We start from the raw sequence: 11,523 nt of genomic DNA, 5'->3' as shown, positions 1-11,523 counted from the left end.
CATAGGAAAAAATAATTTTAAAACCTTATGCATTTTATTCTTGATCCATTTTATAACATATTAGAGATATACTACCAAAAATTTATCATCAAATTCTGCTATGATCAGTAAAAGTGTATTCTATGATAATTTTAAACAAAAATAATATTTATTTACATATCGTTTTAGTTAACCAAGGAGATAGATTTCTAAAGCAACAATGCTTATCCTTTGCTTAAATCATTTATGATTGGCCAAGATTTCTTGTGCTCTGCTTTGTAATGTTGATAACTTTTTCTACATATAAAATGATATTATAATGCTACTTTTTACAAATGTTACATTTTAATTTATTCTATAGTTTCCCATCTGACATTCAGAAGGAAAAATCACTTTATCCATTATTCATGTGTATATGGAGAAAGAGAAATCAGACATTAAAGATCTAGCATTCAAAGACTGGTAAACACAACTTACTGTCTATAAGGAAATAAATCGTTAGGCAGGCTGATTCCATGTGGTTGCAGTATAACTAAACTGTCATATCCTATTTAAAAAGCTACATAAAATGAAGCAAAGTAGGAAGGAATGGAAGACACACATCCCAGGTGCATGTCTAACTACAGGAAATAGGTTCCTGTGACCTCAGTTTCCTAACCTATCCCAAACTAATTTTAGTGACTATGTAGTCTGTGCTTAATTGGCTCTAACAGAAATTGGAGAACCTGCAGTCAGAAAGACCAAACAAACCATTTCTATGGAAATCTGATCAATCTTGAATGTTCATCTCATAGCTGAGATGTTTGAAAAGGACCCAGAGTATAAACATCTGTTTGGTCCCTTATGGAGAAAAATTCAGGCGACAAAGAAGGTTAATCTGTCAAAGGAATTGTAGAAAATTTCACCATAAAGACAGGGTCAGAGAAAAGTAAGTACTTGAGACAGCAAGAGCTGTGTAATCAGTACCTGCGGAGAGAGATTTCAGAAAGAGCAGTTGCCATTACAATAGAAGAAACAAATCCTACTGCCTCCCCCTCAGGACTGCTGTAAAGCTAGACTGCTTTGTGAGGCATGAGGTTCCAGAAGTAACTGTGGCTGAACACAGGCAGTAGCCAAATAATTATTTTGCACTCAATTAGTTCAGAAGTGTATGCAGTTCCTCATTATCTAATGGTTGTATCTGTATTTGATGAAATTTGTATTATCTGGAGATTTGTGCCTATTTGTGAAACAGAGATTATAAAACAAGATTTTGTTGGATTGATGAGAAAAGCTAAATTAACAATGGTAATGATGTATAAACATTTCTTTCTCACACAGGGGGCAGGGGAAATTACTGTGGAATGCTAGCTCTGCTCATAATTAAATGAGAATGCTGTATAGAGAAGGTAGTCACAGGAAAACTCCTACAGGAGGAACAAGACTACTGTTGTCTAAACAAAGCAGGATAATGTATCATATCACTGTTTCTTATACAGCTTGTCGCAATGCAGAGAGAACCAAGTCTGAGGTTTTTCTTACTGATAATATTTCAAGAGCATTCTGACAGGAATGAGTCTGGAGTTTTACATATTTCATGTTTTATATAACTCAAGGAAGTATATTCTATATTCCTGTATTATGGGTGAAGAAATAACAAATGGCGAGAATAGGAGTTAATAGAGGGTCACAGACATAGACAGTGAAGATGGGGAAGAAGGATGCATTTGGCTCCTCCTATGCTTGCTTTGTATATATGTATATTTTGGAATATTTATGTCTTATTTTTGAGAGTTTAATGCATATGTATGATTAAACGTTAGCGTGTCTAGCCCAAACACTCATTAAAAGCCTCCTGTAGGGTGCAGAGGGGATGCAGAGTACAAGACAGTAAATCATATGATTTGAAACTAGTTAGTTGAGTAAGTTTCTACATTGCCAGCAAAAATTTTGGCAGTGGCTTCTGTGTTATTTAAACCTGACTCTAAGTTTGTTTTTGGTTTGTCAGAAAGGGACACCATTGCCCACCTACTTGGTCAATCTCGTATCTAGGAGTTCTATGTTTGCCTTCCAATCCATCAATAAATCCTTATGACTTTGCCTGGAATCACACCGCAGTCCACCTATTGTTCATGATTACCACTTTGGCCACTGACCTTATGGCATCTCCTCTCATTCCTCTTGCTCCAGAGTATAATTTTCTTCATTGTGGTTTACCCAAGGAACTTCTTTCTCACAGTGTGCAGACTTCCATGCCGTACACACCATTCCCTTTTTTCTTTCACTATGCCACCCCTTAGGCTTCCATTACAAGCATGCTGGCTGCTTACATACTGTGAAATTAAGATCATCCCTAGTGATCAGCCTGAGCTTTACCTAGCTGTCCCCTTCCTTACCTGTCAGTTTTCCAGGGAAGAAGTCTCATGCCCATCCAGCTTGAAATGAAGCATGATAAATAAAGTATTACAAAACTGTCCTGATACTCTAATGTAGAATGTCTCAATATAGTAACATAGTGGGGGGAGTGGGCGACAAACAAACTGACAATCGCTCTGTTGTTTCTCAGACAGTACCAAGGTAGAGGGGAAAGAATTTAATTTTGGATCAAGTAGACACTGGATCAGTTCAGAACACCATCAACGAAAGAATCAATCAGCACACTTCTACATGCTTGGGTTTACTCTGCTCCTTTAAGTGTGAACTGTTTAGACGTAAGAAGCTTATCCAGTGCCATTTGTGAGCATTTCTTGATTTGGCTCCAGCAGTGAGAAGTATTCATTATAAGCATTGAATTTAGAGAGGTTGTTTAGTGCTTTGGAAATGAGAACAAAAATTGTTCCAACTTAAAATCAAATGCTTTTCTTTGCTCAACTGTCTCTGAAACCCTCTCAGGAGTTAGCAAGACTAATGACATAATTGGAGATTAGGGAGGAGGAGGTAAATAAAACAAAAGCCAAGGAACGGTTTTTCCTTTTTGTTCTTCCTTTTCCCTCTTCCCTCTCCTTCTGCCCCTTCTCTTCCTCTCTCCTCCTTCTCTCCTTCCCTTTCTCATTTCTTCCCCTCCCCCTTCTCTCTCCTTTCTTCCTCTCTTATTTTCTCTCTGTCCTCCCTTTTTCTCCCCTAGTACCATCCGTATGTATAATTTTTCAATCCTTCATTAAAAGTCTAGTTTAAAGATAGGAAATATGATGATAGAAGTGAAAAACATCTGTTTTGGCCTCGGTGAAGGACAAGGTTCCATGTAGGGATTATAAAGCTGGACATTGGATAAATGACAGTGTTGCATGGTCAGCTTCTGCCTGGCTTCAAGAGGGCATGGAGGATGAGCTGCACTTCAGCTATGTACAGTACGTTGTTCTCTTTGGTCGCCTGAGTCTGAGTCTCTTTTGATCAGTGATGAGGAGGTTTTCTTTGTGCCACATCTGTCCAGTGCAGTGCTTTCTTCTTCCTGCCACTTGCCATCTGTTCTTCCCTGAATTATAACATTTACTTGATATTTGTTTAAGTTGCTTCCTCTGTGCATTGTATACCAATATATTGCAATTGAGTACATTTTTCAGTTTTATAAAAATGTGTGTTACATCTGCCAACCTTCTCAAGTCTTCTCTCCCTCCAGTGTGGCTTCAACAATCCTCATTCCTCTCTCCTGAATGGACTTCCTCCCAGCTTCTCCCTTCCTTCCTCAGAATCTCTGATAGAAAGTCGTAAAAAAGTTTAGTAAGAGATCAGAAGATGCAGAACCCTTTTTCTTTCTAGAGACTAAGATTCTCAGGACTATTTCTGAAGTTTCATGTGCAGAATGCTAAATGGCAATGCATATTAACCCTCCTCTTCCACATCTGCCTTCTAGTTTCCATTGTCATGAGATATACTCTATGTTCTGGTATAAAACCTCTTGTTTCTTCATTTCTATATTCAGCAAGTATTTCTTGAGGAACAGCCATATACTCAATATCGAACTGGGGAAAGAATAATTATTATAAACAAAACCAATCAACATTAGTGTGCCTGTGCACACTGTGAAAACTTGAAACACTTGTGCCAATAGGTCTTCATCATGTTCTCTTTATAACAGTGCATCTCTGGAAGCCACTGTGGTAGTGCACTGCTATAATCTTAGCACAAAGTTGGTAAAGAGAGGAGGATCAGGTGCTGAAGGCTATCATTGCCAATCCAGTGAGTTTAAATGCTTCTTGAGATAATAGTACCCCTTTAAAAAAGCTACAGAGGTTAAAAACATAATGAATTATCTGGAATTAATAAAAAGTAAACCAAGTAAGGCAGCAGGTGTTTAGGCTATCAACTTAAGTTGTCAACATAGTTTAATAGAAACTAGGAAAGATTTTTGATGGTGGCAATAAGGATTTCCCCCCAAAAAATTTGATATAATATCCTTCGAACACTGCTGTGTAGCATGTAACATTATGTTAAGATTTTAGGTGAAATGGATGAAGCAACATTTTATACAAGTACTGAGTTTCAGAAAAGGTGAAGAACCTAGCCATTCCTTGTGCAATTATAGAGGAAATGGTGTAAAGACTTGATATGAACATTTGAAAGATTGGGCTATAACACACCATAAATATATTAATTTAGTATCAAAAGGAGTTGTTCTATGAGATGGTAATAAGGTAATAGCTTATTAATAAGGCCTTTTTTTAAGTAACTAGTTTATTCCCAGTACTTTTCCTACTACTCTGCTGTTCCTAAGAATCAGTCATTACTGAAGCTGTCAAACCCAACAGAAGAAGGGTTTGTTTCTTCCAAATGGAATATTCATTCTCCATTGAAGTCCAGAATAGCCAACAAACTACAGGAAGACAGTTCTTCAGGCATCTGCTTGAAACCAACAGCTATAGTACAACTGCTGGTCTTCAGTGAGAACCATATTAATAAGGTTTTAAAAGCTAAAATTAGTATCTACAGAGTAGAGGATGTAAGGACAGCAGTCTAAATGCAGAAGCTTGCCATAAAACATTGAACAATAGAAACAACCCAGACTGTGTAGTAGCTGTTGCAGACCACTGTCTTTGTAAAATACATCTATAGTCTCATTTTTTATTTTGTTTTTGTTTTTAATTTTTTCTAAAATATATTCTAGTCTGGATTCCCTGTGAGATTTTTTCCAATATGTTTCATTTGGCAAACAAATGTTGTTGACTTGACTGGGATGTACCATATCTAAGGAATGGAAGAATTTTACTAGTCTTTCTAAGTAGCTCTTTTTGCCAATTTGCTAGTAATGGTATCTCCTCCTGTCTTAATTGGGGTGTAATTAGAGAACAGAAAGACATTTATACACTAAACTATTTTCAGTTTGAATATATGATGTTTAGTAAAGATGTTTTGAGCCCAGAGCCATATATTTAAATAGTTGTAGAAAAATACTGCTATCACATCCTAAAACATTACACACAATCAAACTAGTTATTTAGAGATGACATACGAAACATCTGTAATGATGTAGAGTCAGGTCCAACGTCAGTAAGTAAATTCATAAAAGAAAATCAAGTGCTGAAAAAGGCCACAATGAAGAGAAAATAAAATTAATTCAAAAGCAGGATTTGCTGGATCTCATTGAGGAAATAGGAGTTGGATCTAGGACTGAACTATGGGCAGGAGACAGATGTTGCTAATGATAGAAGTGCCCATAGACTGTTGTATCTCAGGTATATTTGTATATTCCCTCTGAAACTGAATGCTCAAATTTAATTTTCACTCTAACTCTATGAAAAGATAACTCAATGAATTCATGAAGTCCTTAGAGTATCTTCCTTATGAGTGAATTCAGCCTGATATTATTAGAGAGAGCCTGCTTTGGCAAGGTGGGGACATCATTCACTGTCTCAAAGAAACCTCCTTGCCATTTGACTATCAGCCGAGCTATCACTCAAGAGTACCCTTAAGAGATGTTGGCATTACTCATTTGGAAATTTCGCCACTCATAACTGTAAGAAATAAATATCTGGGCTTTATAAATTAATCAATCTGAAGTAATTTCTTATCCCTACAACAAAGCAATAAGGTATTGCCCAATGATTGAAATGTAACTTCCACAACTAAAAACAAAAATAGAAATATATACTTACATGCTTGACTCTAAAAAAAATTAAATTACCTTAGAGGTTGATCAAAATAAATCTAATGTAAATGTAGTTATTTATTTGTAGTAGAATTACAAGTTTCCCAGCAGTAGAGAACAAGAAGACCATATCATCTCATAGACCCATTTTATCATCCTACATTCTAAAATGATCCCTTCCTGTTTATTCTGTTAAATCCCAGAATACATTAAAGTCAAAATTGTTGTTTTAAGAGATTCTGAACTGTGACTTTATAGCCCTAACCCATGAGTATTTCAGGAGAGATTTGCATTTAAATACCTCATTAATGTTACCATTTATAGAAATATGGGCCATTAGATGAAAACACAAGCATTCCCTTGGCAAGATGATGACAGAACTACAGACATGAAGACAAGACAATGGCTTCTTCCCAGACTGCCTGAGATACTTAGGAGTCTTGTGGCCTTCTGCCAAGATCACCAGTCTTTCTGCTCAAATGGGACATCTAGCAACGTTTGTTCTCAAAGCAAAATTATGTAATACACAGAATTTTTTCTCAACTATTAGGCTGACATTCTGTTTTTCATTATTGTTACAGGTCAAGTTACTATCAATATTGATTATACTAGTTAATTCAGTGCCTACTATCTGTTGTGATTTCAGTGTACCAGAGCAGTGATTAGGGAAAAGATGAGGAAGAATTTGGTATCATTTTTCTACTGGATTTAGCTTTGTGAGAAGACCTACCTATTAGGCTTTTTCTGATCGCGGAGTTATATTTTTCAAATGGGACTGTTCCGTGAAGCATGAGAAAGAAGAATTCTGGGTCTAAACTGGCATTATGCAAAGGGTAAATATCTGTATTTATTGTTTTTTGTCATCACATGAGAAAAATTTCTGCAAATGTAAATACGCTGTCATGAGAAAAACAAATGAACAAACAAAACAGAAGAGACATTAAAATATGCAATAAAGAACCCCGAGGCAGCTTAATATTGTAAGTCAGGGAACTTAGAAGAGTCTTTTCAGTATTCAGCATTTCAAATATACTCCTATAGTTTTACCTGTGATTGTCATTTAATGTTTTAATAAATTATAATTTAATGGATATAACAAATAATAAATAGTCAACTTTAACTGAAGATGAAAAGATTCTTGCTTTAGGATCTTATCATATATGCCTATATATATGCCTCTGTTTTCAATACTAAACTTTCCTCTCTATCAAAAAAGAATTATGGAACTTGAAACTAAACTTCAGAGAGTAGAAAAATTTATCTTTAATTTTGTTGACAATTGAAGTCAAAGGGATTATTATATTTTCACTAAATTCTGATCCTGTATAAGTCTCACCTTCATCTTTCTAAGGTGAGTAAAAATGATCCAAATATTTTGTGTCATTTCTGAAACAACTCCTGAGAGGGGAAAAATCTTGTAGCATCCACAAAAGGAAAATATAACATGCACACGTCTGTCAGCATGCAGTCCTCTCATTTATTGTTTGCTGACCATAAAAGCCTATGTGCTCCCCACACTCACTACAAAGCTTCCTACATCATATAGGCTGTATCATATCTCTCTGCCAATTGTATATTACATAGTTTGTTAAAATTCATTATAGATATGGGTTGCCTTAAGTCTTCAGAGAGAAGTGGATGTAAAAAACAAAACAAAAACAAAAAGAAACAAAAACACAGCACAGAACTGGTCAGAGTCTTTGACAAAGACACTGACTCATTAGAACAGGTATTATTTCTTTGCAGCAGCTGCATATTATCAACTTAATGGGGATGTCAGAACCTGCTCTAGTTTCTGCGCGATTCTAAACCAGAACATTCATCCAGCAGAGAGGAAGTTGCTCTTGTTTTTGATTAGTGAATATGCGGTGATATGATTTATTGAATTATTAATTCAAAAATGAGAATCCATTGCTACAACTTGCAACCTTTCATTGGCAACCAGGATGAACTACAGAGCCAACTGTCAGTTTGTGTAAACACATTGTGAGAGAATGAATACAGATAAAGCTCCATTGACACCATATTTACATCTGAAGAAAGGTTTCTTATGTGATGACTAACAATGATAAATAGCAACAGCTTTTTATACTTCCAGGTTAGACCCAGAATTCTGCTTTCTTCTGCTTCATGGTATGAGAAAAGTCCCATGTTCTTGACCCCCTGTATGTACCGTGCCCCGTTCTCTTATTGGCCTTAGTTGCTCTTCTTCTAACTCGGTGAAAATTCCTTTTAATTTCTGCCTCTTTTTCATCTGTTCTTTATAGACTTAGAAACTTATCCATCACTTTGATGTGTCAAATAAATAAATAACTGAAAATGCCCTCAGGGATCCTCTGTGAGAACGATACAGCTTCTCACAGCAACTGTTCACCAAGTCAGAGGGCTTGAACTAATTCTATCTCCTGAAAGTATCACCCATTATCATCACAGATGGAAAGCATCCATTCACTTCATCACCTTAAGCAAACTTCATCCAAATGCCTTGGAATGAACCTGCAGGCAGGAGGAGTATAAAGAAAAACCAGAGGGTTTAAGCTGATAAGAAAAAATTACCTACACTCAGTCAATCTAACAGTGCCTTTCATTGTTTTGTGCATCTTCGTGTAAAAGGAGCAGGTGAGAATAGTTCATTTTCTTTAGCAAGCTAACATTGCTAGACTTGGATTTGTTTGTGCTCTTCACCAAGGAAAGCTGAGACTCTGGAAGTTTGGACCAATATACATGCACTACAATGCACATGTGTTCTAAGACCAAAGACAACCGTGGCATTTAAGACTTTTGTTCTAATACACATGAATCAGTCTTGTATCTAGAAATCTACATCTAAACAGACAGCAACAGAAAAGAAAGGTAACAGACAAGCCAGTTTCTACAATTAACGATAACTATGGAAACACTGAAAAAAATGAGAGCAGTAAGCTTCCTATATGAAAACGGGTTATAATTTTAATTGTATCTGATTTTCTACATCATGACTTGTCATGGCTTTTAATGACAACTGTGGGAAAGGATGCCCAACTGAGTAAGCTTCCATTTGTAAATCAGACAGTGACAAATGGCAGTGATGCTGATTCAACAGATCCAAAGGGAGAAACAAAATCCCAGGTCAATTTGACAGCATGAAACATGTACCCACTGTGTACCCATGCCTCTTCTTAGCACTTCTTAACCCACTCTTTTTAGATTCTGCTTATCTTCTTTTTATTAGAAGCCCCTTTCCCCTTTTTCTTATAGAAATTTCATAGGATACTTTTCGGAGAAAACTTAGATATAAAAGCTAAAATCACTTTCCAAGGTGTCTTTTTTTTCTTCCTGTAATTTCAGCTAGTAAGCTGAATTTAAGAGCCCTTCATTTCCTGCAGAGATAGAACAAAAGCTACCTTACTTAATCTCCTGCTCTTTTAGGATAAAGTGCTAAACAGTTTCTAGCCTCAAAGGAACTCAGAAGACAGGTTAGCTACCAATGCTAAGAAGTTAAGGGACGATTATGATGGGTGTCCTTTCCTTAATATCTTTCTCAGCCTGTTGCTCCTTTATGTCGAGGAAGGCTACTGATTTGTTTGAGTTAATTTTATACCCAGCCACTTTGCAGAAGTTGTTTATCAGGCTTACTAGTTCTCTGGTGGAACTTTTGGGGTCACTTAAGTATACTTGCGTATAATCTAGTGATATTTTGACTTCTTCCTTTCCAATCTGTATCTCTTTTACCTACTTTTGTTTTCTGATATCTCCGGCTAGAATTTTGAGAACTATATTGAATGAGTAGGGGGAAAGTGGGCAGCCTTGAGTAATCTGTGTGACTTTAACCAAGCAAGTGAAAGATCTATATGATAAGAACTTCAAGTCTCTGAAGAAAGAAATTGAAGATCTCAGAAGATGGAAAGATCTCCCATGCTCATGGATTGGCAGGATTAATGTAGCAAAAATGACCATTTTAACAAAAGCACTCTACAGATTCAATGCAATCCCCATCAAAATTCCAATCCAATTCTTCATAGAGATAGAAAGAAAAATTCGCAAATTCATTTGGAATTACAAAAACCCAGGATAGCTGAAACTATCCTCAACAATAAAAGGACTTCCGTGGAAATCACTATCCCTGAACTCAAGCAGTATTACAGAGCAATAGTGAAAAAAACTATATGGTACTGGTACAGAGACAGGCAGATAGACCAATGGAATAGAATTGAAGACCCAGAAATGAACCCACATACCTATGGTCACTTGATTTTTGACAAAGGAGCCAAAACCATCCAATGAAAAAGATAGCATTTTCAACAAACGGTGCTGGTCCAACTGGATGTCAGCATGTAGAAAAATATAAATTGATCCATTCTTATCACCCTGTACAAATCTTAAGTCCAAGTGGATCAAGGACCACCACATTAAACCAGATACACTCAAACTAATGGAAAAAAAAAGTGGGGAAGAATCTCAAACACATGAGCACTGGAGAAAATTTCCTGAACAGAACACCAATGGCTTATGCTCTAAGAGCAAGAATCGACAGATCGAATCTCATAAAGCTGCAAAGCTTCTGTAAGACAACAGACACTGTCATTAGGACAAAACATCAACCAACAGGTTGGGCAAAGATCTTTACAAATCCTACATCTGGTAGAGGGCTAATATCCAAAATATACAAAGAACTCAAGAAGTTAGACTCCAGAGAGCAAAAAAAAAAAAAAAACCTATTAAAAATTGTGGAAGTGAGCTAAACAAACAATTCATAGCTGAGGAATATCAAATGGCTGAGAAGCACCTAAAGAAATGTTCAACATCCATAGTCATTAGGGAAATGCAAATCAAAACAACTCTGAGATCGCACCTCACACCAGTTAGAATGGCTAAGATCAGAAACTTGGATGACAGCAGATGCTGGTGAGGATGTGGAGAAAGAGGAACACTCCTCAACTTTTGGTGGGATTGCAAACTGGTAAAACCTCTCTGGAAATCAGTCTGGAGGTTCCTCAGAAAATTGGACATTGCACTACTTGAGAACACAGCTATACCTCTCCAGGGCAAATACCCAAACATGCTCCAACATAAAACAAAAACACATGCTCCACTATGTTCATAGCAGCCTTATTTATAATAGCCAGAAGCTGGAAAGAACCCAGATGCCCTTCAACAGAGGAATGGATACAGAAAATGTGGTACATCTACACAATGGAATACTACTCAGTTATCAAAAACAATGACTTCATGAAATTCATTGGCAAATGGATAGAACTAGAAAATATCATCCTGAGTGAGGTAACCCAATCACAGAAAAACACACATGGTATGCACTCATTGATAAGTGGATATTAGCTCAAATACTCAGATTACCCAAGATGCACAGAACACATCAAACTCAAGAAGGATGACCAAAATGCAAATGGTTCACTTCTTCTTTAAAAGGGGAACAGAAATATCCATAGGAGGGGATAGGGAGACAAAGTTTGGAGCAGAGACTGATGGAATGGCCATTCAGTGCC

The 11,523-nt window shown here is 36.5% G+C and overlaps 1 non-coding gene across 1 annotated transcript; it reads right to left on the bottom strand.

The window, feature by feature from the left end:
• Window positions 1–4,710: 4,710 nt before the first annotated feature.
• On the bottom strand, window positions 4,711–4,846 carry LOC120100376 (small nucleolar RNA SNORA2/SNORA34 family). Its single transcript, XR_005500139.1, has one exon. It is a non-coding gene; the product is annotated as a small nucleolar RNA SNORA2/SNORA34 family (small nucleolar RNA).
• Between the last annotated feature and the right edge of the window lie 6,677 nt (window positions 4,847–11,523).

The sequence above is a fragment of the Rattus norvegicus genome, chromosome 1, assembly GCF_036323735.1.
Source record: "Rattus norvegicus strain BN/NHsdMcwi chromosome 1, GRCr8, whole genome shotgun sequence".
Lineage (NCBI taxonomy): Eukaryota > Metazoa > Chordata > Mammalia > Rodentia > Muridae > Rattus > Rattus norvegicus.
The sequence above is the reverse complement of the archived record's forward strand: the minus strand, read 5'-3'. Positions and strand labels throughout refer to the sequence as shown.